This window comes from Saccoglossus kowalevskii, chromosome 17, assembly GCF_978046115.1.
Source record: "Saccoglossus kowalevskii chromosome 17, keSacKowa6.1, whole genome shotgun sequence".
In the NCBI taxonomy this organism is placed as follows: Eukaryota; Metazoa; Hemichordata; class Enteropneusta; family Harrimaniidae; genus Saccoglossus; species Saccoglossus kowalevskii.
The window spans coordinates 4793762-4821121 of record NC_140657.1 but is presented as its reverse complement, the minus strand read 5'-3'; the positions used below and the strand labels follow the sequence as shown (position 1 = coordinate 4821121).

The window sequence follows — 27360 nt, the reverse complement described above, 5'->3', positions numbered from 1 at the left end:
ACCACCAATGCGCTCTGTTTTCGTTCCATCACGGACATTTCAGGAAATATTGAATTTTATGTGACATAATGCAGATTAAGTTAGTATCAGTACTCGATAATGTAGATTCCATATCTATACAAATAATCTAGTCAGTTGTTTCCACCTGAAAATTACCTATGTCTCGCATGGGCAATGTGCGAGATTTCCGCGCTTTTAGTGACACACAGAAATAACGTCATATTGAACTATTAATTGACCGCACCAAAATCATTTTGCATTGGCCGGGAATCTACCACTGAACCACCAATGCGATATGTTGTTGTTCCATCACGGACATTTCAGGAAATATTGAATTTTATGTGACATAATGCAGATTAAGTTAGTATCAGAACTCGATAATGTAGATTCCATATCTATACAAATAATCTAGTCATTTGTTTCCACCTGAAATTTACATACGCCTTGCATGGGCAATGTGCGAGATATCCGCGCTTTTAGTGACATACAGAAATAGCGTCATATTGAACTATTAATTGACAGCACCAAAATCATTTTGCATTGGCCGGGAATCGAACCCGGGCCTCCCGCGTGGCAGGCGAGAATTCTACCACTGAACCACCAATGCGATATGTTGTTGTTCCATCACGGACATTTCCGGAAATATTGAATTTCATGTGACATAATGCAGATTAAGTTAGTATCAGAACGCGATAATGTAGATTACATATCTATTCAAATAATCTCGTCAGTTGTTTCCACCTGAAATTTACATATGTTTCCGCGCTTTTAGTGACACACAGACATAACGTCATATTGAACTATTAATTGACAGCACCAAAATCATTTTGCATTGGCCGGGAATCGAACCCGGGCCTCCCGCGTGGCAGGCGAGAATTCTACCACTGAACCACCAATGCGATATTTTGTTGTTCCATCACGGACATTTCAGGAAATATTGAATTTTATGTGATATAATGCAGATTAAGTTAGTATCAGAACTCGATAATGTAGATTCCATATCTATACAAATAATCTAGTCAGTTGTTTCCACCTGAAATTTACATACGCCTTGCATGGGCAATGTGCGAGATATCCGCGCTTTTAGTGACATACAGAAATAGCGTCATATTGAACTATTAATTGACAGCACCAAAATCATTTTGCATTGGCCGGGAATCGAAGCCGGGCCTCCCGCGTGGCAGGCGAGAATTCTACCACTGAACCACCAATGCGATATGTTGTTGTTCCATCACGGACATTTCAGGAAATATTGAATTTTATGTGACATAATGCAGATCAAGTTAGTATCAGAACGCGATAATGTAGATTCCATATCTATACAAATAATCTAGTCAGTTGTTTCCACCTGAAATTTACATATATGTCGCACAGTCAATGTGCGAGATTTCTGCGCTTTTCGTGACACACAGACGTCATATTGAAATATTAATTGACAGCACCAAAATCATTTTGCATAGGCCGGGAATCGAACTCGGGCCTCCCGCATGGCAGGCGAGAATTCTACCACTGAACCACCAATGCGCTATGTTTTCGTTCCATCACGGACATTTCAGGAAATATTGAATTTTATGTGACATAATGCAGATTAAGTTAGTATCAGTACTCGATAATGTAGATTCCATATCTATACAAATAATCTAGTCAGTTGTTTCCACCTGAAAATTACATATGTCTCGCATGGGCAATGTGCGAGATTTCCGCGCTTTTAGTGACACACAGAAATAACGTCATATTGAACTATTAATTGACAGCACCAAAATCATTTTGCATTGGCCGGGAATCTACCACTGAACCACCAATGCGATATGTTGTTGTTCCATCACGGACATTTCAGGAAATATTGAATTTTATGTGACATAATGCAGATTAAGTTAGTATCAGAACGCGATAATGTAGATTCCATATCTATTCAAATAATCTCGTCAGTTGTTTCCACCTGAAATTTACATATGTTTCCGCGCTTTTAGTGACACACAGACATAACGTCATATTGAACTATTAATTGACAGCACCAAAATAATTTTGCATTGGCCGGGAATCGAACCCGGGCCTCCCGCGTGGCAGGCGAGAATTCTAGCACTGAACCACCAATGCGATATGTTGTTGTTCCATCACGGACATTTCAGGAAATATTGAATTTTATGTGACATAATGCAGATTAAGTTAGTATCAGTACTCGATATTGTAGATTCCATATCTATACAAATAATCTAGTCAGTTGTTTCCACCTGAAATTTACATACGCCTTGCATGGGCAATGTGCGAGATATCCGCGCTTTTAGTGACATACAGAAATAGCGTCATATTGAACTATTAATTGACAGCACCATAATCATTTTGCATTGGCCGGGAATCGAACCCGGGCCTCCCGCGTGGCAGGCGAGAATTATATCACTGAACCACCAATGCGATATGTTGTTGTTCCATCACGGACATTTCAGGAAATATTGAATTTTATTTGACATAATGCAGATTAAGTTAGTATCAGAACGCGATAATGTAGATTCCATATCTATACAAATAATCTAGTCAGTTGTTTCCACCTGAAAATTACATATGTCTCGCATGGGCAATGTGCGAGATTTCCGCGCTTTTAGTGACACACAGAAATAGCGTCATATTGAACTATTAATTGACAGCACCACAATCATTTTGCATTGGCCGGGAATCGAACCCGGGCCTCCCGCGTGGCAGGCGAGAATTATATCACTGAACCACCAATGCGATATGTTGTTGTTCCATCACGGACATTTCAGGAAATATTGAATTTTATGTGACATAATGCAGATTAAGTTAGTATCAGAACGTGATAATGTAGATTCCATATCTATACAAATAATCTAGTCAGTTGTTTCCACCTGAAATTTACATATGTCTCGCACAGATAATGTGCGAGGTTTCCGCGCTTTTAGTGACACACAGAAATAACGTCATATTGAACTATTAATTGACAGCACCAAAATCATTTTGCATTGGCCGGGAATCGAACCCGGGCCTCCCGCGTGGCAGGCGAGAATTCTACCACTGAACCACCTATGCGATATGTTGTTGATCCATCACGGACATTTCAGAAAATATTAAATTTTATGTGACATAATGCAGATTAAGTTAGTATCAGTACTCGATAATGTAGATTCCATATATATACAAATAATCTAGTCAGTTGTTTCCACCTGAAATTTACATACGTCTCGCATGGGCAATGTGCGAGATTTCCGCGCTTTTAGTGACACACAGAAATGACGTCATATTGAACTATTAATTGACAGCACCAAAATCATTTTGCATAGGCCGGGAATCTACCACTGAACCACCAATGCGATATGTTGTTGTTCCATCACGGACATTTCAGGAAATATTGAATTTTATGTGACATAATGCAGATTAAGTTAGTATCAGAACTCGATAATGTAGATTCCATATATATACAAATAATCTAGTCAGTTGTTTCCACCTGAAATTTACATACGTCTCGCATGGGCAATGTGCGAGATTTCCGCGCTTTTAGTGACACACAGAAATAACGTCATATTGAACTATTAATTGACAGCACCAAAATCATTTTGCATTGGCCGGGAATCGAACCCGGGCCTCCCGCGTGGCAGGCGAGAATTCTACCACTGAACCACCTATGCGACATGTTGTTGATCCATCACGGACATTTCAGAAAATATTAAATTTTATGTGACATAATGCAGATTAAGTTAGTATCAGTACTCGATAATGTAGATTCCATATATATACAAATAATCTAGTCAGTTGTTTCCACCTGAAATTTACATACGTCTCGCATGGGCAATGTGCGAGATTTCCGCGCTTTTAGTGACACGCAGAAATGACGTCATATTGAACTATTAATTGACAGCACCAAAATCATTTTGCATAGGCCGGGAATCTACCACTGAACCACCAATGCGATATGTTGTTGTTCCATCACGGACATTTCAGGAAATATTGAATTTTATGTGACATAATGCAGATTAAGTTAGTATCAGAACGCGATAATGTAGATTCCATAATTATACAAATAATCTAGTCAGTTGTTTCCACCTGAAATTTACATACGTCTCGCATGGGCAATGTGCGAGATTTCCGCGCTTTTAGTGACACACAGAAATGACATCATATTGAACTATTAATTGACAGCACCAAAATCATTTTGCATAGGCGGGGAATCTACCACTGAACCACCAATGCGATATGTTGTTGTTCCATCACGGACATTTCAGGAAATATTGAATTTTATGTGACATAATGCAGATTAAGTTAGTATCAGAACTCGATAATGTAGATTCCATATCTATACAAATAATCTAGTCAGTTGTTTCCACCTGAAATTTACATACGCCTTGCATGGGCAATGTGCGAGATATCCGCGCTTTTAGTGACATACAGAAATAGCGTCATATTGAACTATTAATTGACAGCACCAAAATCACTTTGCATTGGCCGGGAATCGAACCCGGGCCTCCCGCGTGGCAGGCGAGAATTATATCACTGAACCACCAATGCGATATGTTGTTGTTCCATCACGGACATTTCAGGATATATTGAATTTTATGTGACATAATGCAGATTAAGTTAGTATCAGAACGCGATAATGTAGATTCCATATCTATACAAATAATCTAGTCAGTTGTTTCCACCTGAAATTTACATATGTCTCGCACAGACAATGTGCGAGGTTTCCGCGCTTTTAGTGACACACAGAAATAACGTCATATTGAACTATTAATTGACAGCACCAAAATCATTTTGCATTGGCCGGGAATCGAACCCGGGCCTCCCGCGTGGCAGGCGAGAATTCTACCACTGAACCACCAATGCGATATGTTGTTGTTCCATCACGGACATTTCAGGAAATATTGAATTTTATGTGACATAATGCAGATTAAGTTAGTATCAGTACTCGATATTGTAGATTCCATATCTATACAAATAATCTAGTCAGTTGTTTCCACCTGAAATTTACATACGTCTCGCATGGGCAATGTGCGAGATTTCCGCGCTTTTAGTGACACACAGAAATAATGTCATATTGAACTATTAATTGACAGCACCAAAATCATTTTGCATTGGCCGGGAATCGAACCCGGGCCTCCCGCGTGGCAGGCGAGAATTCTACCACTGAACCACCTATGCGATATGTTGTTGATCCATAACGGACATTTCAGAAAATATTAAATTTTATGTGACATAATGCAGATTAAGTTAGTATCAGTACTCGATAATGTAGATTCCATATATATACAAATAATCTAGTCAGTTGTTTCCACCTGAAATTTACATACGTCTCGCATGGGCAATGTGCGAGATTTCCGCGCTTTTAGTGACACACAGAAATGACATCATATTGAACTATTAATTGACAGCACCAAAATCATTTTGCATAGGCGGGGAATCTACCACTGAACCACCAATGCGATATGTTGTTGTTCCATCACGGACATTTCAGGAAATATTGAATTTTATGTGACATAATGCAGATTAAGTTAGTATCAGAACTCGATAATGTAGATTCCATATCTATACAAATAATCTAGTCAGTTGTTTCCACCTGAAATTTACATACGCCTTGCATGGGCAATGTGCGAGATATCCGCGCTTTTAGTGACATACAGAAATAGCGTCATATTGAACTATTAATTGACAGCACCAAAATCACTTTGCATTGGCCGGGAATCGAACCCGGGCCTCCCGCGTGGCAGGCGAGAATTCTACCACTGAACCACCAATGCGATATGTTGTTGTTCCATCACGGACATTTCAGGATATATTGAATTTTATGTGACATAATGCAGATTAAGTTAGTATCAGAACGCGATAATGTAGATTCCATATCTATACAAATAATCTAGTCAGTTGTTTCCACCAGAAATTTACATATGTCTCGCTCAGACAATGTGCGAGGTTTCCGCGCTTTTAGTGACACACAGAAATAACGACATATTGAACTATTAATTGACAGCACCAAAATCATTTTGCATTGGCCGGGAATCGAACCCGGGCCTCCCGCGTGGCAGGCGAGAATTCTACCACTGAACCACCAATGCGATATGTTGTTGTTCCATCACGGACATTTCAGGAAATATTGAATTTTATGTGACATAATGCAGATTAAGTTAGTATCAGAACGCGATAATGTAGATTCCATATCTATACAAATAATCTAGTCAGTTGTTTCCACCTGAAATTTACATATGTCTCGCACAGACAATGTGCGAGGTTTCCGCGCTTTTAGTGACACACAGAAATAACGTCATATTGAACTATTAATTGACAGCACCAAAATCATTTTGCATTGGCCGGGAATCGAACCCGGGCCTCCCGCGTGGCAGGCGAGAATTCTACCACTGAACCACCAATGCGATATGTTGTTGTTCCATCACGGACATTTCAGGAAATATTGAATTTTATGTGACATAATGCAGATTAAGTTAGTATCAGTACTCGATATTGTAGATTCCATATCTATACAAATAATCTAGTCAGTTGTTTCCACCTGAAATTTACATACGTCTCGCATGGGCAATGTGCGAGATTTCCGCGCTTTTAGTGACACACAGAAATAATGTCATATTGAACTATTAATTGACAGCACCAAAATCATTTTGCATTGGCCGGGAATCGAACCCGGGCCTCCCGCGTGGCAGGCGAGAATTCTACCACTGAACCACCTATGCGATATGTTGTTGATCCATAACGGACATTTCAGAAAATATTAAATTTTATGTGACATAATGCAGATTAAGTTAGTATCAGTACTCGATAATGTAGATTCCATATATATACAAATAATCTAGTCAGTTGTTTCCACCTGAAATTTACATACGTCTCGCATGGGCAATGTGCGAGATTTCCGCGCTTTTAGTGACACACAGAAATGACATCATATTGAACTATTAATTGACAGCACCAAAATCATTTTGCATAGGCGGGGAATCTACCACTGAACCACCAATGCGATATGTTGTTGTTCCATCACGGACATTTCAGGATATATTGAATTTTATGTGACATAATGCAGATTAAGTTAGTATCAGAACGCGATAATGTAGATTCCATATCTATACAAATAATCTAGTCAGTTGTTTCCACCAGAAATTTACATATGTCTCGCTCAGACAATGTGCGAGGTTTCCGCGCTTTTAGTGACACACAGAAATAACGACATATTGAACTATTAATTGACAGCACCAAAATCATTTTGCATTGGCCGGGAATCGAACCCGGGCCTCCCGCGTGGCAGGCGAGAATTCTACCACTGAACCACCAATGCGATATGTTGTTGTTCCATCACGGACATTTCAGGAAATATTGAATTTTATGTGACATAATGCAGATTAAGTTAGTATCAGTACTCGATATTGTAGATTCCATATCTATACAAATAATCTAGTCAGTTGTTTCCACCTGAAATTTACATACGTCTCGCATGGGCAATGTGCGAGATTTCCGCGCTTTTAGTGACACACAGAAATAACGTCATATTGAACTATTAATTGACAGCACCAAAATCACTTTGCATTGGCCGGGAATCGAACCCGGGCCTCCCGCGTGGCAGGCGAGAATTATACCACTGAACCACCAATGCGATATGTTGTTGTTCCATCACGGACATTTCAGGATATATTGAATTTTATGTGACATAATGCAGATTAAGTTAGTATCAGAACGCGATAATGTAGATTCCATATCTATACAAATAATCTAGTCAGTTGTTTCCACCTGAAATTTACATATGTCTCGCACAGACAATGTGCGAGGTTTCCGCGCTTTTAGTGACACACAGAAATAACGTCATATTGAACTATTAATTGACAGCACCAAAATCATTTTGCATTGGCCGGGAATCGAACCCGGGCCTCCCGCGTGGCAGGCGAGAATTCTACCACTGAACCACCAATGCGATATGTTGTTGTTCCATCACGGACATTTCAGAAAATATTAAATTTTATGTGACATAATGCAGATTAAGTTAGTATCAGTACTCGATAATGTAGATTCCATATATATACAAATAATCTAGTCAGTTGTTTCCACCTGAAATTTACATACGCCTTGCATGGGCAATGTGCGAGATATCCGCGCTTTTAGTGACATACAGAAATAGCGTCATATTGAACTATTAATTGACAGCACCAAAATCACTTTGCATTGGCCGGGAATCGAACCCGGGCCTCCCGCGTGGCAGGCGAGAATTCTACCACTGAACCACCAATGCGATATGTTGTTGTTCCATCACGGACATTTCAGGATATATTGAATTTTATGTGACATAATGCAGATTAAGTTAGTATCAGAACGCGATAATGTAGATTCCATATCTATACAAATAATCTAGTCAGTTGTTTCCACCTGAAATTTACATATGTCTCGCACAGACAATGTGCGAGGTTTCCGCGCTTTTAGTGACACACAGAAATAACGTCATATTGAACTATTAATTGACAGCACCAAAATCATTTTGCATTGGCCGGGAATCGAACCCGGGCCTCCCGCGTGGCAGGCGAGAATTCTACCACTGAACCACCAATGCGATATGTTGTTGTTCCATCACGGACATTTCAGAAAATATTAAATTTTATGTGACATAATGCAGATTAAGTTAGTATCAGTACTCGATAATGTAGATTCCATATATATACAAATAATCTAGTCAGTTGTTTCCACCTGAAATTTACATACGCCTTGCATGGGCAATGTGCGAGATATCCGCGCTTTTAGTGACATACAGAAATAGCGTCATATTGAACTATTAATTGACAGCACCAAAATCACTTTGCATTGGCCGGGAATCGAACCCGGGCCTCCCGCGTGGCAGGCGAGAATTCTACCACTGAACCACCAATGCGATATGTTGTTGTTCCATCACGGACATTTCAGGATATATTGAATTTTATGTGACATAATGCAGATTAAGTTAGTATCAGAACGCGATAATGTAGATTCCATATCTATACAAATAATCTAGTCAGTTGTTTCCACCTGAAATTTACATATGTCTCGCACAGACAATGTGCGAGGTTTCCGCGCTTTTAGTGACACACAGAAATAACGTCATATTGAACTATTAATTGACAGCACCAAAATCATTTTGCATTGGCCGGGAATCGAACCCGGGCCTCCCGCGTGGCAGGCGAGAATTCTACCACTGAACCACCAATGCGATATGTTGTTGTTCCATCACGGACATTTCAGGAAATAATGAATTTTATGTGACATAATGCAGATTAAGTTAGTATCAGTACTCGATATTGTAGATTCCATATCTATACAAATAATCTAGTCAGTTGTTTCCACCTGAAATTTACATACGTCTCGCATGGGCAATGTGCGAGATTTCCGCGCTTTTAGTGACACACAGAAATAACGTCATATTGAACTATTAATTGACAGCACCAAAATCATTTTGCATTGGCCGGGAATCGAACCCGGGCCTCCCGCGTGGCAGGCGAGAATTCTACCACTGAACCACCTATGCGATATGTTGTTGATCCATCACGGACATTTCAGAAAATATTAAATTTTATGTGACATAATGCAGATTAAGTTAGTATCAGTACTCGATAATGTAGATTCCATATATATACAAATAATCTAGTCAGTTGTTTCCACCTGAAATTTACATACGTCTCGCATGGGCAATGTGCGAGATTTCCGCGCTTTTAGTGACACACAGAAATGACATCATATTGAACTATTAATTGACAGCACCAAAATCATTTTGCATAGGCGGGGAATCTACCACTGAACCACCAATGCGATATGTTGTTGTTCCATCACGGACATTTCAGGAAATATTGAATTTTATGTGACATAATGCAGATTAAGTTAGTATCAGAACTCGATAATGTAGATTCCATATCTATACAAATAATCTAGTCAGTTGTTTCCACCTGAAATTTACATACGCCTTGCATGGGCAATGTGCGAGATATCCGCGCTTTTAGTGACATACAGAAATAGCGTCATATTGAACTATTAATTGACAGCACCAAAATCACTTTGCATTGGCCGGGAATCGAACCCGGGCCTCCCGCGTGGCAGGCGAGAATTCTACCACTGAACCACCAATGCGATATGTTGTTGTTCCGTCACGGACATTTCAGGAAATATTGAATTTTATGTAACATAATGCAGATTAAGTTAGTATCAGTACTCGATATTGTAGATTCCATATATATATACAAATAATCTAGTCAGTTGTTTCCACCTGAAATTTACATATGTCTCGCACAGACAATGTGCGAGATTTCCGCGTTTTTAGTGACACACAGAAATGACGTCATATTGAACTATTAATTGACAGCACCAAAATCATTTAGCATTGGCCGGGAATCTACCACTGAACCACCAATGTGATATGTTGTTGTTCCATCACGGACATTTAAGGAAATATTGAATTTTATGTGACATAATGCAGATTAAGTGAGTATCAGAACGCGATAATGTAGATTCCATATCTATGCAAATAATCTAGTCAGTTGTTTCCACCTGAAATTTACATATTTGTCGCACAGGCAATGTGCGAGGTTTCCGCGCTTTTAGTGACACACAGACATAACCTCATATTGAACTGTTAATTGACAGCACCAAAATCATTTTGCATTGGCCGGGAGTCCACCACTGAACCACCAATGCGATATGTTGTTGTTCCAACACGGACATTTCAGGAAATATTGAATTTTATGTGACATAATGCAGATTAAGTTAGTATCAGCACACGATAATGTAGATTCCATATCTATACAAATAATCTATTCAGTTGTTTCCACCTGAATTTACATACGCCTTGCATGGGCAATTTGCGAGATATCCGCGCTTTTAGTGACACACAGAAATAACGTCATATTGAACTATTAATTGACAGCACCAAAATCATTTTGAATTGGCCGGGAATCGAACCCGGGCCTCCCGCCTGGCAGACGAGAATACTAGCACTGAACCACCAATGCGATATGTTGTTGTTCCTTCACGGACATTTCAGGAAATATTGAATTTTATGTGACATAATGCAGATTAAGTTAGTATCAGTACTCGATATTGTAGATTCCATATTTATACAAATAATCTAGTCAGTTGTTTCCACCTGAAATTTACATACGTCTCGCATGGGCAATGTGCGAGATTTCCGCGCTTTTAGTGACACACAGATATAACGTCATATTGAACTATTAATTGACAGCACCAAAATCATTTTGCATTGGTCGGGAATCTACCACTGAACCACCAATGCGATATGTTGTTGTTCCATCACGGACATTTCAGGAAATATTGAATTTTATGTGACATAATGCAGATTAAGTTAGTATCAGAACTCGAAAATGTAGATTCCATATCTATACAAATAATCTAGTTAGTTGTTACATCCTGAAATTTACATACGCCTTGCATGGGCAATTTGCGAGATAACCGCGCTTTCAGTGACACACAGAAATAGCGTCATATTGAACTATTAATTGACAGCACCAACATCATTTTGAATTGGCCGAGAATCGAACCCGGGCCTCCCGCCTGGCTGGCGACAATTCTACCACTGAACCACCAATGCGATATGTTGTTGTTCCATCACGGACATTTCAGGAAATATTGAATTTTATGTAACATAATGCAGATTAAGTTAGTATCAGTACTCGATATTGTAGATTCCATATATGTACAAATAATCTAGTCAGTTGTTTCCACCTGAAATTTACATATGTCTCGCACAGACAATGTGCGAGGTTTCCGCGCTTTTAGTGACACACAGAAATAACGTCATATTGAACAATTAATTGACAGTACCAAAATCATTTTGCATTGGCCGGGAGTCCACCACTGAACCACCAATGCGATATGTTGTTGTTCCAACACGGACATTTCAGGAAATATTGAATTTTATGTGACATAATGCAGATTAAGTTAGTATCAGAACTCGAAAATGTAGATTCCATATCTATACAAATAATCTAGTCAGTTGTTTCCACCTGAAATTTACATACGCCTTGCATGGGCAATTTGCGAGATATCCGCGCTTTTAGTGACACACAGAAATAACGTCACATTGAACTATTAATTGACAGCACCAAAATCATTTTGCCTTGGCTGGGAATCGAACCCGGGCCTCCGGCGTGGCAGGCGAGAATTCTACCACTGAACCACCAATGCGCTATGTTGCTGTTCCATCACGGACATTTCAGGAAATATTGAATTTTATGTGCCATAATGCAGACTAAGTTGCTATCAGTACTCGATAATGTAGATTCCATATCTATACAAATAATCTAGTCAGTTGTTTCCACCTGAAATTTACATACGTCTCGCATGGGTAATGTGCGAGATTTCTGCGCTTTTAGCGACTCACAGAAATAACGTCATATTGAACTATTAAATGACAGCACCAAAATCATTTTGCATTGGCCGGGAATCTACCACTGAACCACCAATGCGCTATGTTGTTGTTCCATCACGGACATTTCAGGAAATATTGAATTTTATGTGACATAATTCAGATTAAGTTAGTATCAGTACTCGATATTGTAGATTCCATATTTATACAAATAATCTAGTCAGTTGTTTCCACCTGAAATTTACATACGTCTCGCACGGGCAATGTGCGAGAATTCCGGGCTTTTAGTGACGCTCAGAAACAATGTCATATTGAACTATTAATTGACAGCACCAAAATCATTTTGCATTGGCCGGGAATCGAACCCGCGCCTCCCGCGTGGCAGGCGAGAATTCTACCACTGAACCACCAATGCGATATGTTGTTGTTCCATCACGGACATTTCAGGAAATTTTGAATTTTATGTAACATAATGCAGACTAAGTTAGTATCAGTACTCGATAATGTAGATTCCATAAATATATACAAATAATCTAGTCAGTTGTTTCCACCTGAAATTTACATACGTCTCGCAAAGGGCAATGTGCGCGATTTCCGCGCTTTTAGTGACACACAGAAATGACGTCATATTGAACTATTAATTGACAGCACCAAAATCATTTTGCATTGGTCGGGAATCTACCACTGAACCACCATTGCGATATGTTGTTGTTCCATCACGGACATTTCAGGAAATATTGAATTTTATGTGACATAATGCAGATTAAGTTAGTATCAGAACTCGAAAATGTAGATTCCATATCTATACAAATAATCTAGTTAGTTGTTACATCCTGAAATTTACATACGCCTTGCATGGGCAATTTGCGAGATATCCGCGCTTTCAGTGACACACAGAAATAGCGTCATATTGAACTATTAATTGACAGCACCAACATCATTTTGAATTGGCCGAGAATCGAACCCGGGCCTCCCGCCTGGCTGGCGACAATTCTACCACTGAACCACCAATGCGATATGTTGTTGTTCCATCACGGACATTTCAGGAAATATTGAATTTTATGTAACATAATGCAGATTAAGTTAGTATCAGTACTCGATATTGTAGATTCCATATATGTACAAATAATCTAGTCAGTTGTTTCCACCTGAAATTTACATATGTCTCGCACAGACAATGTGCGAGGTTTCCGCGCTTTTAGTGACACACAGAAATAACGTCATATTGAACAATTAATTGACAGTACCAAAATCATTTTGCATTGGCCGGGAGTCCACCACTGAACCACCAATGCGATATGTTGTTGTTCCAACACGGACATTTCAGGAAATATTGAATTTTATGTGACATAATGCAGATTAAGTTAGTATCAGAACTCGAAAATGTAGATTCCATATCTATACAAATAATCTAGTCAGTTGTTTCCACCTGAAATTTACATACGCCTTGCATGGGCAATTTGCGAGATATCCGCGCTTTTAGTGACACACAGAAATAACGTCATATTGAACTATTAATTGACAGCACCAAAATCGTTTTGAATTGGCCGGGATTCGAACCCGGTCCTCCCGCCTGGCTGGCGACAATTCTACCACTGAACCACCAATGCAATATGTTGTTGTTTTATCACAGACATTTCAGGAAATAATTAATTTTATGTGTCATAATTCAGATTAAGTTAGTATCAGAACGTGATAATGTAGATTCCATATCTATACAAATAATGTAGCCTGTTGTTTCCACCTGAAATTTAACTATGTCTCGCACAGGCAATGTGCGAGATTTCTGGGCTTTTAGTGACACACAGAAATAACGTCACATTGAACTATTAATTGACAGCACCAAAATCATTTTGCCTTGGCTGGGAATCGAACCCGGGCCTCCGGCGTGGCAGGCGAGAATTCTACCACTGAACCACCAATGCGCTATGTTGCTGTTCCATCACGGACATTTCAGGAAATATTGAATTTTATGTGCCATAATGCAGACTAAGTTGCTATCAGTACTCGATAATGTAGATTCCATATCTATACAAATAATCTAGTCAGTTGTTTCCACCTGAAATTTACATACGTCTCGCATGGGTAATGTGCGAGATTTCTGCGCTTTTAGCGACTCACAGAAATAACGTCATATTGAACTATTAAATGACAGCACCAAAATCATTTTGCATTGGCCGGGAATCTACCACTGAACCACCAATGCGCTATGTTGTTGTTCCATCACGGACATTTCAGGAAATATTGAATTTTATGTGATATAATGCAGATTAAGTTAGTATCAGTACACGATAATGTAGATTCCATATCTATACAAATAATCTAGTCAGTTGTTTCCACCTGAAATTTACATACGTCTCGCACAGGCAATGTGCGAGATTTCCGCGCTTTTAGTGACACACAGAAATAACGTCATATTGAACTATTAATTGACAGCACCAAAATCATTTTGCATTGGCCGGGAATCTACCACTGAACCACCAATGCGATATGTTGTTGTTCCATCACGGACATTTCTGGAAATATTGAATTTTATGTGACATAATGCAGATTAAGTTAGTATCAGAACTCGATAATGTAGATTCCATATCTATACAAATAGTCTAGTTAGTTGTTACCACCTGAAATTTACATACGCCTTGCATGGGCAATTTGCGAGATATCCGCGCTTTTAGTGACACACAGAAATAGCGTCATATTGAACTATTAATTGACAGCACCAAAATCATTTTGAATTGGCCGGGAATCGAACCCGGGCCTCCCGCCTGGCTGGCGACAATTCTACCACTGAACCACCAATGCAATATGTTGTTGTTTTATCACGGACATTTCAGGAAATATTTAATTTTATGTGACATAATGCAGATTAAGTTAGTATCAGAACGCGATAATGTAGAATCCATATCTATACAAATAATCTAGTCAGTTGTTTCCACCTGAAATTTACATATTTGTCGCACAGGCAATGTGCGAGATATCCGCGCTTTTAGTGACACACAGAAATAGCGTCACATTGAACTATTAATTGACAGCACCAAAATCATTTTGCCCTGGCGCGGCAGGCGAGAATTCTACCACTGAACCAGCAATGCGCTATGTTGTTGTTCCATCACGGACATTTCAGGAAATATTGAATTTTATGTGACATAATGCAGATTAAGTTAGTATCAGAACTCGATAATGTAGATTCCATATCTATACAAATAGTCTAGTTAGTTGTTACCACCTGAAATTTACATACGCCTTGCATGGGCAATTTGCGAGATATCCGCGCTTTTAGTGACACACAGAAATAGCGTCATATTGAACTATTAATTGACAGCACCAAAATCATATTGAATTGGCCGGGAATCGAACCCGGGCCTCCCGCCTGGCTGGCGACAATTCTACCACTGAACCACCAATGCAATATGTTGTTGTTTTATCACGGACATTTCAGGAAATATTTAATTTTATGTGACATAATGCAGATTAAGTTAGTATCAGAACGCGATAATGTAGAATCCATATCTATACAAATAATCTAGTCAGTTGTTTCCACCTGAAATTTACATATTTGTCGCACAGGCAATGTGCGAGATATCCGCGCTTTTAGTGACACACAGAAATAGCGTCACATTGAACTATTAATTGACAGCACCAAAATCATTTTGCCCTGGCGCGGCAGGCGAGAATTCTACCACTGAACCAGCAATGCGCTATGTTGTTGTTTCACCAATGCGCTATGTTGTTGTTCCATCACGGACATTTCAGGAAATATTGAATTGTATGTGTCATAATGCAGACTAAGTTGGTATCAGTACTCGATAATGAAGATTCCATATCTATACAAATAATCTAGTCAGTTGTTTCCACCTGAAATTTACATACGTCTCGCATGGGTAATGTGCGAGATTTCTGCGCTTTTAGCGACTCACAGAAATAACGTCATATTGAACTCTTAATTGACAGCACCAAAATCTTTTTGCATTGGCCGGGTGGCATGCGAGAATTCTACCACTGAACCACAAATGCGATATGTTGTTGTTCCATCACGGACATTTCAGGAAATATTGAATTTTATGTGACATAATGCAGATTAAGTTAGTGTCAGTACTCGATAATGTAGATTCCATATATATACAAATAATCTAGTCAGTTGTTTCCACATGAAATTTACATACGTCTCGCATGGGCAATGTGCGAGATTTCCGCGCTTTTAGTAACACACAGAAATGACGTCATATTGAACTATTAATTGACAGCACCAAAATCTTTTTGCATTGGCCGGGTGGCGGGCGAGAATTCTACCACTGAACCACCAATGCGATATGTTGTGGTTCCATCACGGACATTTAAGGAAATATTGAATTTTATGTAACATAATGCAGATTAAGTTAATATCAGTACTCGATAATGTAGATTCCATATATATACAAATAATCTAGTCAGTTGTTTCCACCTGAAATTTACATACGTCTCTCATGGGCAATGTGCGAGATTTCCGCGTTTTTAGTGACACACAGGAATGACGTCATATTAAACTATTAATTGACAGCACCAAAATCATTTTGCATTGGCCGGGAATCTACCACTGAACCACCAATGCGCTATGTTGTTGTTCCATCACGGACATTTCAGGAAGCATTGAATTTTATGTGACATAATGCAGATTAAGTTAGTATCAGTACTCGATAATGTAGATTCCATATATATACAAATAATCTAGTCAGTTGTTTCCACATGAAATTTACATACGTCTCGCATGGGCAATGTGCGAGATTTCCGCGCTTTTAGTAACACACAGAAATGACGTCATATTGAACTATTAATTGACAGCAGCAAAATCTTTTTGCATTGGCCGGGTGGCGGGCGAGAATTCTACCACTGAACCACCAATGCGATATGTTGTGGTTCCATCACGGACATTTCAGGAAATATTGAATTTTATGTAACATAATGCAGATTAAGTTAGTATCAGTACTCGATAATGTAGATTCCATATATATACAAATAATCTAGTCAGTTGTTTCCACATGAAATTTACATACGTCTCGCATGGGCAATGTGCGAGATTTCCGCGCTTTTAGTAACACACAGAAATGACGTCATATTGAACTATTAATTGACAGCAGCAAAATCTTTTTGCATTGGCCGGGTGGCGGGCGAGAATTCTACCACTGAACCACCAATGCGATATGTTGTGGTTCCATCACGGACATTTCAGGAAATATTGAATTTTATGTAACATAATGCAGATTAAGTTAGTATCAGTACTCGATAATGTAGATTCCATATATATACAAATAATCTATTCAGTTGTTTCCACCTGAAATTTACATACGTCTCGCATGGGCAATGTGCGAGATTTCCGCGTTTTTAGTGACACACAGAAATGACGTCATATTGAACTATTAATTGACAGCACCAAAATCATTTTGCATTGGCCGGGAATCGAACCCGGGCCTCCCGCGTGGCAGGCGAGAATTCTACCACTGAACCACCTATGCAATATGTTGTTGTTCCTTCACGGACATTTCATGAAATATTTAATTTTATGTGACATAATGCAGATTAAGTTAGTATCAGTACTCGATATTGTAGATTCCATATTTATACAAATAATCTATTCAGTTGTTTCCACCTGAAATTTACATACGTCTCGCATGGGCAATGTGCGAGATTTCCGCGTTTTTAGTGACACACAGAAATGACGTCATATTGAACTATTAATTGACAGCACCAAAATCATTTTGCATTGGCCGGGAATCGAACCCGGGCCTCCCGCGTGGCAGGCGAGAATTCTACCACTGAACCACCAATGCGATATGTTGTTGTTCCGTCACGGACATTTCAGGAAATATTGAATTTTATGTAACATAATGCAGATTAAGTTAGTATCAGTACTCGATATTGTAGATTCCATATATATATACAAATAATCTAGTCAGTTGTTTCCACCTGAAATTTACATATGTCTCGCACAGACAATGTGCGAGGTTTCCGCGTTTTTAGTGACACACAGAAATAACGTCATATTGAACTATTAATTGACAGCACCAAAATCATTTTGCATTGGCCGGGAATCGAACCCGGGCCTCCCGCGTGGCAGGCGAGAATTCTACCACTGAACCACCTATGCAATATGTTGTTGTTCCTTCACGGACATTTCATGAAATATTGAATTTTATGTGACATAATGCAGATTAAGTTAGTATCAGTACTCGATATTGTAGATTCCATATTTATACAAATAATCTAGTCAGTTGTTTCCACCTGAAATTTACATACGTCTCGCATGGGCAATGTGCGAGATTTCCGCGCTTTTAGTGACACACAGATATAACGTCATATTGAACTATTAATTGACAGCACCAAAATCATTTTGCATTGGCCGGGAATCGAACCCGGGCCTCCCGCGTGGCAGGCGAGAATTCTACCACTGAACCACCAATGCGATATGTTGTTGTTCCGTCACGGACATTTCAGGAAATATTGAATTTTATGTAACATAATGCAGATTAAGTTAGTATCAGTACTCGATATTGTAGATTCCATATATATATACGAATAATCTAGTCAGTTGTTTCCACCTGAAATTTACATATGTCTCGCACAGACAATGTGCGAGGTTTCCGCGCTTTTAGTGACACACAGAAATAACGTCATATTGAACAATTAATTGACAGCATCAAAATCATTTTGCATTGGCCGGGAATCGAACCCGGGCCTCCCGCGTGGCAGGCGAGAATTCTACCACTGAACCACCAATGCGATATGTTGTTGTTCCATCACGGACATTTCAGGAAATATTGAATTTTATGTAACATAATGCAGATTAAGTTAGTATCAGTGCTCGATAATGTAGATTCCATATATATACAAATAATCTATTCAGTTGTTTCCACCTGAAATTTACATACGTCTCGCATGGGCAATGTGCGAGATTTCCGCGTTTTTAGTGACACACATAAATGACGTTATATTGAACTATTAATTGACAGCACCAAAATCATTTAGCATTGGCCGGGAATCTACCACTGAACCACCAATGTGATATGTTGTTGTTCCATCACGGACATTTCAGGAAGCATTGAATTTTATGTGACATAATGCAGATTAAGTTAGTATCAGTACGTGATAATGTAGATTCCATATCTAAACAAATAATCTCGTCAGTTGTTTCCACCTGAAATTTACATATGTCTCGCACAGACAATGTGCGAGGTTTCCGCGCTTTTAGTGACACACAGAAATAACGTCATATTGAAGTATTAATTTACAGCACCAAAATCATTTTGCATTGGCCGGGAATCGAACCCGGGCCTCCCGCGTGGCAGGCGAGAATTCTACCACTGAACCACCAATGCGCTATTTTGTTGTTCTATCACGGACATTTAAGGAAATATTGAATTTTATGTGACATAATGCAGATTAAGTGAGTATCAGAACGCGATAATGTAGATTCCATATCTATACAAATAATCTAGTCAGTTGTTTCCACCTGAAATTTACATATTTGTCGCACAGGCAATGGGCGAGGTTTCCGCGCTTTTAGTGACACACAGACATAACGTCATATTGAACTGTTAATTGACAGCACCAAAATCATTTTGCATTGGCCGGGAGTCCACCACTGAACCACCAATGCGATATGTTGTTGTTCCAACACGGACATTTCAGGAAATATTGAATTTTATGTGACATAATGCAGATTAAGTTAGTATCAGCACACGATAATGTAGATTCCATATCTATACAAATAATCTATTCAGTTGTTTCCACCTGAATTTACATACGCCTTGCATGGGCAATTTGCGAGATATCCGCGCTTTTAGTGACACACAGAAATAACGTCATATTGAACTATTAATTGACAGCACCAAAATCATTTTGAATTGGCCGGGAATCGAACCCGGGCCTCCCGCCTGGCAGACGAGAATACTAGCACTGAACCACCAATGCGATATGTTGTTGTTCCTTCACGGACATTTCAGGAAATATTGAATTTTATGTGACATAATGCAGATTAAGTTAGTATCAGTACTCGATATTGTAGATTCCATATTTATACAAATAATCTAGTCAGTTGTTTCCACCTGAAATTTACATACGTCTCGCATGGGCAATGTGCGAGATTTCCGCGCTTTTAGTGACACACAGATATAACGTCATATTGAACTATTAATTGACAGCACCAAAATCATTTTGCATTGGCCGGGAATCGAACCCGGGCCTCCGGCGTGGCAGGCGAGAATTCTACCACTGAACCACCAATGCGATATGTTGTTGTTCCGTCACGGACATTTCAGGAAATATTGAATTTTATGTAACATAATGCAGATTAAGTTAGTATCAGTACTCGATATTGTAGATTCCATATATATACAAATAATCTAGTCAGTTGTTTCCACCTGAAATTTACATATGTCTCGCACAGACAATGTACGAGGTTTCCGCGCTTTTAGTGACACACAGAAATAACGTCATATTGAACAATTAATTGACAGCACCAAAATCATTTTGCTTTGGCCGGGAATCGAACCCGGGCCTCCCGCGTGGCAGGCGAGAATTCTACCACTTAACCACCAATGCGATATGTTGTTGTTCCATCACGGACATTTCAGGAAATATTGAATTTTATGTAACATAATGCAGATTAAGTTAGTATCAGTACTCGATAATGTAGATTCCATATATATACAAATAATCTATTCAGTTGTTTCCACCTGAAATTTACATACGTCTCGCATGGGCAATGTGCGAGATTTCCGCGTTTTTAGTGACACACAGAAATGACGTCATATTGAACTATTAATTGACAGCACCTAAATCATTTTGCATTGGCCGGGAATCTACCACTGAACCACCAATGTGATATGTTGTTGTTCCATCACGGACATTTCAGGAAGCATTGAATTTTATGTGACATAATGCAGATTAAGTTAGTATCCGTACTCGATAATGTAGATTCCATATCTATACAAATAATCTAGTCAGTTGTTCCCACCTGAAATTTACATATTTGTCGCACAGGCATTGTGCGAGATTTCTGCGCTTTTAGTGACACACAGAAATAACGTCATATTGAACTATTAATTGACAGCACCAAAATCATTTTGCATTGGCCGGGAATCTACCACTGAACCACCAATGCGATATGTTGTTGTTCCAACACGGACATTTCAGGAAATATTGAATTTCATGTGACATAATGCAGATTAAGTTAGTATCAGAACGCGATAATGTAGATTCCATATCTATTCAAATAATCTCGTCAGTTGTTTCCACCTGAAATTTACATACGTCTCGCATGGGCAATGTGCGAGATTTCAGCGCTTTTAGTGACACACAGAAATAACGTCATATTGAACTATTAATTGACAGCACCAAAATCATTTTGCATTGGCCGGGAATCGAACCCGAGCCTCTCGCGTGGCAGGCGAGAATTCTACCACTGAACCACCAATGCGATATGTTGTTGTTCCATCACGGACATTTCATGAGATATTGAATTTTATGTAACATAATGCAGATTAAGTTAGTATCAGTACTCGATAATGTAGATTCCATATATATACAAATAATCTAGTCAGTTGTTTCCACCTGAAATTTACGTACGTCTCGCATGGGCAATGTGCGAGATTTCCGCGCTATTAGTGACACACAGAAATGACGTCATATTGAACTATTAATTTACAGCACCAAAATCATTTTGCATTGGCCGGGAATCGAACCTGGCCCTCCCGCGTGGCAGGACAGAATTCTACCACTGAACCACCAATGCGATATGTTGTTGTTCCATCACGGACATTTCAGGAAATATTGAATTTTATGTAACATAATGCAGATTAAGTTAGTATCAGTACTCGATAATGTAGATTCCATATATATACAAATAATCTAGTAAGTAGTTTCCACCTGAAATTTACATACGTCTCGCATGGGCAATGTGCGAGATTTCCGCGCTTTTAGTGACACACAGAAATGACGTCATATTGAACGATTAATTGACAGCACCAAAATCATTTTGCATTGGCCGGGAATCTACCACTGAACCACCAATGCGATATGTTGTTGTCCCATCACGGACATTTCAGGAAATTTTGAATTTTATGTGACATAATGCAGATTAAGTTAGTATCAGAACGCGATAATGTAGATTCCATATCTATACAAATAATCTAGTCAGTAGTTTCCACCTGAAATTTACATACGTCTCGCATGGGCAATGTGCGAGATTTCCGCGCTTTTAGTGACACACAGAAATGACGTCATATTGAACTATTAATTGACAGCACCAAAATCATTTTGCATTGGCCGGGAATCTACCACTGAACCACCAATGCGATATGTTGTTGTTCCATCACGGACATTTCAGGAAATATTGAATTTTATGTGACATAATGAAGATTATGTTAGTATCAGTACTCGTTATTGTAGATTCCATATTTATACAAATAATCTAGTCAGTTGTTTCCACCTGAAATTTACATACGTCTCGCATGGGCAATGTGCGAGATTTCCGCGCTTTTAGTGACACACAGAAATAACGTCATATTGAACTATTAATTGACAGCACCAAAATCATTTTGCATTGGCCGGGAATCGAACCCAGGCCTCCCGCGTGGCAGGCGAGAATTCTACCACTGAACCACCAATGCGATATATTGTTGATCCATCACGGACATTTGGGGAAATATGAAATTTTATGTGACATAATGCAGATTAAGTTAGTATCAGTACTCGATAATGTAGATTCCATAATATATACAAATAATCTAGTCAGTTGTTTCCACCTGAAATTTACATACGTCTCGCATGGGCAATGTGCGAGATTTCCGCGCTTTTAGTGACACACAGAAATGACGTCATATTGAACTATTAATTGACAGCACCAAAATCATTTTGCATTGGCCGGGAATCTACCACTGAACCACCAATGCGATATGTTGTTGTTCCATCACGGACATTTCAGGAAATATTGAATTTTATGTGACATAATGCAGATTAAGTTAGTATCAGAACTCGATAATGTAGATTCCATATGTATACAATAATCTAGTCAGTTGTTTCCACCTGAAATTTACATACGCCTTGCATGGGCAATGTGCGAGATATCCGCGCTTTTAGTGACATACAGAAATAGCGTCATATTGAAGTATTAATTGACAGCACCAAAATCATTTTGCATTGGCCGGGAATCTACCACTGAACCACCAATGCGATATGTTGTTGTTCCATCACGGACATTTCAGGAAATATTGAATTTTATGTGACATAATGCAGATTAAGTTAGTATCAGAACTCGATAATGTAGATTCCATATGTATACAAATAATCTAGTCAGTTGTTTCCACCTGAAATTTACATACGCCTTGCATGGGCAATGTGCGAGATATCCGCGCTTTTAGTGACATACAGAAATAGCGTCATATTGAACTATTAATTGACAGCACCAAAATCATTTTGCATTGGCCGGGAATCGAACCCGGGCCTCCCGCGTGGCAGGCGAGAATTCTACCACTGAACCACCAATGCGATATGTTGTTGTTCCATCACGGACATTTCAGGAAATATTGAATTTTATGTGACATAATGCAGATTAAGTTAGTATCAGTACTCGATATTGTAGATTCGATATCTATACAAATAATCTAGTCAGTTGTTTCCACCTGAAATTTACATATGTCTCGCACAGACAATGTGCGAGGTTTCCGCGCTTTTAGTGACACACAGAAATAACGTCATATTGAACTATTAATTGACAGTACCAAAATCATTTTTCATTGGCCGGGAATCGAACCCGGGCCTCCCGCGTGGCAGGCGAGAATTCTACCACTGAACCACCAATGCGATATGTTGTTGATCCATCATGGACATTTCAGAAAATATTAAATTTTATGTGACATAATGCAGATTAAGTTAGTATCAGTACTCGATTATGTAGATTCCATATATATACAAATAATCTAGTCAGGTGTTTCCACCTGAAATTTACATACGTCTCGCATGGGCAATGTGCGAGATTTCCGCGCTTTTAGTGACACACAGAAATGACGTCATATTGAACTATTAATTGACAGCACCAAAATCATTTTGCATTGGTCGGGAATCTACCACTGAACCACCAATGCGATATGTTGTTGTTCCATCACGGACATTTCAGGAAATATTGAATTTTATGTGACATAATTCAGATTAAGTTAGTATCAGTACTCGATATTGTAGATTCCATATTTATACAAATAATCTAGTCAGTTGTTTCCACCTGAAATTTACATACGTCTCGCATGGGCAATGTGCGAGATTTCCGCGCTTTTAGTGACACACAGAAATAACGTCATATTGAACTATTAATTGACAGCACCAAAATCAATTTGCATTGGCCGGGAATCGAACCCGGGCCTCCCGCGTGGCAGGCGAGAATTCTACCACTGAACCACCAATGCGATATGTTGTTTATCCATCACGGACATTTCAGGAAATATTAAATTTTATGTGACATAATGCAGATTAAGTTAGTATCAGTACTTGATAATGTAGATTCCATAATATATACAAATAATCTAGTCAGTTGTTTCCACCTGAAATTTACATACGTCTCACATGGGCAATGTGCGAGATTTCCGCGCTTTTAGTGACACACAGAAATGACGTCATATTGAACTATTAATTGACAGCACCAAAATCATTTTGCATTGGCCGGGAATCTACCACTGAACCACCAATGCGATATGTTGTTGTTCCATCACGGACATTTCAGGAAATATTGAATTTTATGTGACATAATGAAGATTATGTTAGTATCAGTACTCGTTATTGTAGATTCCATATTTATACAAATAATCTAGTCAGTTGTTTCCACCTGAAATTTACATACGTCTCGCATGGGCAATGTGCGAGATTTCCGCGCTTTTAGTGACACACAGAAATAACGTCATATTGAACTATTAATTGACAGCACCAAAATCAATTTGCATTGGCCGGGAATCGAACCCGGGCCTCCGCGTGGCAGGCGAGAATTCTACCACTGAACCACCAATGCGATATGTTGTTGTTCCATCACGGACATTTCAGGAAATTTTGAATTTTATGTAACATAATGCAGACTAAGTTAGTATCAGTACTCGATAATGTAGATTCCATAAATATATACAAATAATCTAGTCAGTTGTTTCCACCTGAAATTTACATACGTCTCGCAAAGGGCAATGTGCGCGATTTCCGCGCTTTTAGTGACACACAGAAATGACGTCATATTGAACTATTAATTGACAGCACCAAAATCATTTTGCATTGGTCGGGAATCTACCACTGAACCACCAATGCGATATGTTGTTGTTCCATCACGGACATTTCAGGAAGCATTGAATTTTATGTGACATAATGCAGATTAAGTTAGTATCAGTACTCGATATTGTAGATTCCATATCTATACAAATAATCTCGTCAGTTGTTTCCACCTGAAATTTACATACGTCTCGCATGGGCAATGTGCGAGATTTCCGCGCTTTTAGTGACACACAGAAATAACGTCATATTGAACTATTAATTGACAGCACCAAAATCAATTTGCATTGACCGGGAATCGAACACGGGCCTCCCGCGTGGCAGGCGAGAATTCTACCACTGAACCACCAATGCGATATGTTGTTGATCGATCACGGACATTTCAGGAAATATTAAATTTTATGTGACATAATGCAGATTAAGTTAGTATCAGTACTCGATAATGTAGATTCCATAATATATACAAATAATCTAGTCAGTTGTTTCCACCTGAAATTTACATACGTCTCGCATGGGCAATGTGCGAGATTTTCGCGCTTTTAGTGACACACAGAAATGACGTCATATTGAACTATTAATTGACAGCACCAAAATCATTTTGCATTGGCCGGGAATCTACCACTGAACCACCAATGCGATATGTTGTTGTTCCATCACGGACATTTCAGGAAATATTGAATTTTATGTGACATAATGCAGATTAAGTTAGTATCAGAACTCGATAATGTAGATTCCATATGTATACAAATAATCTAGTCAGTTGTTTCCACCTGAAATTTACATACGCCTTGCATGGGCAATGTGCGAGATATCCGCGCTTTTAGTGACATACAGAAATAGCGTCATATTGAAGTAATAATTGACAGCACCAAAATCATTTTGCATTGGCCGGGAATCTACCACTGAACCACCAATGCGATATGTTGTTGTTCCATCACGGACATTTCAGGAAATATTGAATTTTATGTGACATAATGAAGATTAAGTTAGTATCAGTACTCGATATTGTAGATTCCATATTTATACAAATAATCTAGTCAGTTGTTTCCACCTGAAATTTACATACGTCTCGCATGGGCAATGTGCGAGATTTCCGGGCTTTTAGTGACACACAGAAACAACGTCATATTGAACTATTATTTGACAGCACCAAAATCATTTTGCATTGGCCGGGAATCGAACCCGGGCCTCCCGCGTGGCAGGCGAGAATTCTACCACTGAACCACCAATGCGATATGTTGTTGTTCCATCACGGACATTTCAGGAAATTTTGAATTTTATGTAACATAATGCAGACTAAGTTAGTATCAGTACTCGATAATGTAGATTCCATAAATATATACAAATAATCTAGTCAGTTGTTTCCACCTGAAATTTACATACGTCTCGCAAAGGGCAATGTGCGCGATTTCCGCGCTTTTAGTGACACACAGAAATGACGTCATATTGAACTATTAATTGACAGCACCAAAATCATTTTGCATTGGTCGGGAATCTACCACTGAACCACCAATGCGATATGTTGTTGTTCCATCACGGACATTTCAGGAAATATTGAATTTTATGTGACATAATTCAGATTAAGTTAGTATCAGTACTCGATATTGTAGATTCCATATTTATACAAATAATCTAGTCAGTTGTTTCCACCTGAAATTTACATACGTCTCGCATGGGCAATGTGCGAGATTTCCGCGCTTTTAGTGACACACAGAAATAACGTCATATTGAACTATTAATTGACAGCACCAAAA

At 38.9% G+C, this 27360-nt stretch overlaps 20 non-coding genes across 20 annotated transcripts; all 20 read right to left on the bottom strand.

Annotated features, from left to right (window-relative positions):
* Positions 1-536: 536 nt before the first annotated feature.
* On the bottom strand, positions 537-607 carry TRNAG-GCC (transfer RNA glycine (anticodon GCC)). The gene has a single exon. It is a non-coding gene; the product is annotated as a tRNA-Gly (tRNA).
* A 221-nt stretch (positions 608-828) lies between these two features.
* TRNAG-GCC (transfer RNA glycine (anticodon GCC)) lies at positions 829-899 on the bottom strand. Its single transcript has one exon. It is a non-coding gene; the product is annotated as a tRNA-Gly (tRNA).
* A 3860-nt stretch (positions 900-4759) lies between these two features.
* On the bottom strand, positions 4760-4830 carry TRNAG-GCC (transfer RNA glycine (anticodon GCC)). The gene has a single exon. It is a non-coding gene; the product is annotated as a tRNA-Gly (tRNA).
* An 840-nt stretch (positions 4831-5670) lies between these two features.
* TRNAG-GCC (transfer RNA glycine (anticodon GCC)) lies at positions 5671-5741 on the bottom strand. The gene has a single exon. It is a non-coding gene; the product is annotated as a tRNA-Gly (tRNA).
* Positions 5742-5985: 244 nt separating this feature from the next.
* On the bottom strand, positions 5986-6056 carry TRNAG-GCC (transfer RNA glycine (anticodon GCC)). Its single transcript has one exon. It is a non-coding gene; the product is annotated as a tRNA-Gly (tRNA).
* A 244-nt stretch (positions 6057-6300) lies between these two features.
* Positions 6301-6371, bottom strand: TRNAG-GCC (transfer RNA glycine (anticodon GCC)). The gene has a single exon. It is a non-coding gene; the product is annotated as a tRNA-Gly (tRNA).
* Positions 6372-7211: 840 nt separating this feature from the next.
* On the bottom strand, positions 7212-7282 carry TRNAG-GCC (transfer RNA glycine (anticodon GCC)). Its single transcript has one exon. It is a non-coding gene; the product is annotated as a tRNA-Gly (tRNA).
* A 559-nt stretch (positions 7283-7841) lies between these two features.
* Positions 7842-7912, bottom strand: TRNAG-GCC (transfer RNA glycine (anticodon GCC)). Its single transcript has one exon. It is a non-coding gene; the product is annotated as a tRNA-Gly (tRNA).
* A 244-nt stretch (positions 7913-8156) lies between these two features.
* On the bottom strand, positions 8157-8227 carry TRNAG-GCC (transfer RNA glycine (anticodon GCC)). Its single transcript has one exon. It is a non-coding gene; the product is annotated as a tRNA-Gly (tRNA).
* Positions 8228-8471: 244 nt separating this feature from the next.
* TRNAG-GCC (transfer RNA glycine (anticodon GCC)) lies at positions 8472-8542 on the bottom strand. Its single transcript has one exon. It is a non-coding gene; the product is annotated as a tRNA-Gly (tRNA).
* A 244-nt stretch (positions 8543-8786) lies between these two features.
* TRNAG-GCC (transfer RNA glycine (anticodon GCC)) lies at positions 8787-8857 on the bottom strand. Its single transcript has one exon. It is a non-coding gene; the product is annotated as a tRNA-Gly (tRNA).
* A 244-nt stretch (positions 8858-9101) lies between these two features.
* On the bottom strand, positions 9102-9172 carry TRNAG-GCC (transfer RNA glycine (anticodon GCC)). The gene has a single exon. It is a non-coding gene; the product is annotated as a tRNA-Gly (tRNA).
* An 840-nt stretch (positions 9173-10012) lies between these two features.
* Positions 10013-10083, bottom strand: TRNAG-GCC (transfer RNA glycine (anticodon GCC)). Its single transcript has one exon. It is a non-coding gene; the product is annotated as a tRNA-Gly (tRNA).
* A 7984-nt stretch (positions 10084-18067) lies between these two features.
* On the bottom strand, positions 18068-18138 carry TRNAG-GCC (transfer RNA glycine (anticodon GCC)). Its single transcript has one exon. It is a non-coding gene; the product is annotated as a tRNA-Gly (tRNA).
* A 561-nt stretch (positions 18139-18699) lies between these two features.
* Positions 18700-18770, bottom strand: TRNAG-GCC (transfer RNA glycine (anticodon GCC)). The gene has a single exon. It is a non-coding gene; the product is annotated as a tRNA-Gly (tRNA).
* A 246-nt stretch (positions 18771-19016) lies between these two features.
* TRNAG-GCC (transfer RNA glycine (anticodon GCC)) lies at positions 19017-19087 on the bottom strand. The gene has a single exon. It is a non-coding gene; the product is annotated as a tRNA-Gly (tRNA).
* A 525-nt stretch (positions 19088-19612) lies between these two features.
* Positions 19613-19683, bottom strand: TRNAG-GCC (transfer RNA glycine (anticodon GCC)). The gene has a single exon. It is a non-coding gene; the product is annotated as a tRNA-Gly (tRNA).
* Positions 19684-23783: 4100 nt separating this feature from the next.
* On the bottom strand, positions 23784-23854 carry TRNAG-GCC (transfer RNA glycine (anticodon GCC)). The gene has a single exon. It is a non-coding gene; the product is annotated as a tRNA-Gly (tRNA).
* An 840-nt stretch (positions 23855-24694) lies between these two features.
* On the bottom strand, positions 24695-24765 carry TRNAG-GCC (transfer RNA glycine (anticodon GCC)). The gene has a single exon. It is a non-coding gene; the product is annotated as a tRNA-Gly (tRNA).
* Positions 24766-26767: 2002 nt separating this feature from the next.
* TRNAG-GCC (transfer RNA glycine (anticodon GCC)) lies at positions 26768-26838 on the bottom strand. Its single transcript has one exon. It is a non-coding gene; the product is annotated as a tRNA-Gly (tRNA).
* Positions 26839-27360: the final 522 nt, after the last annotated feature.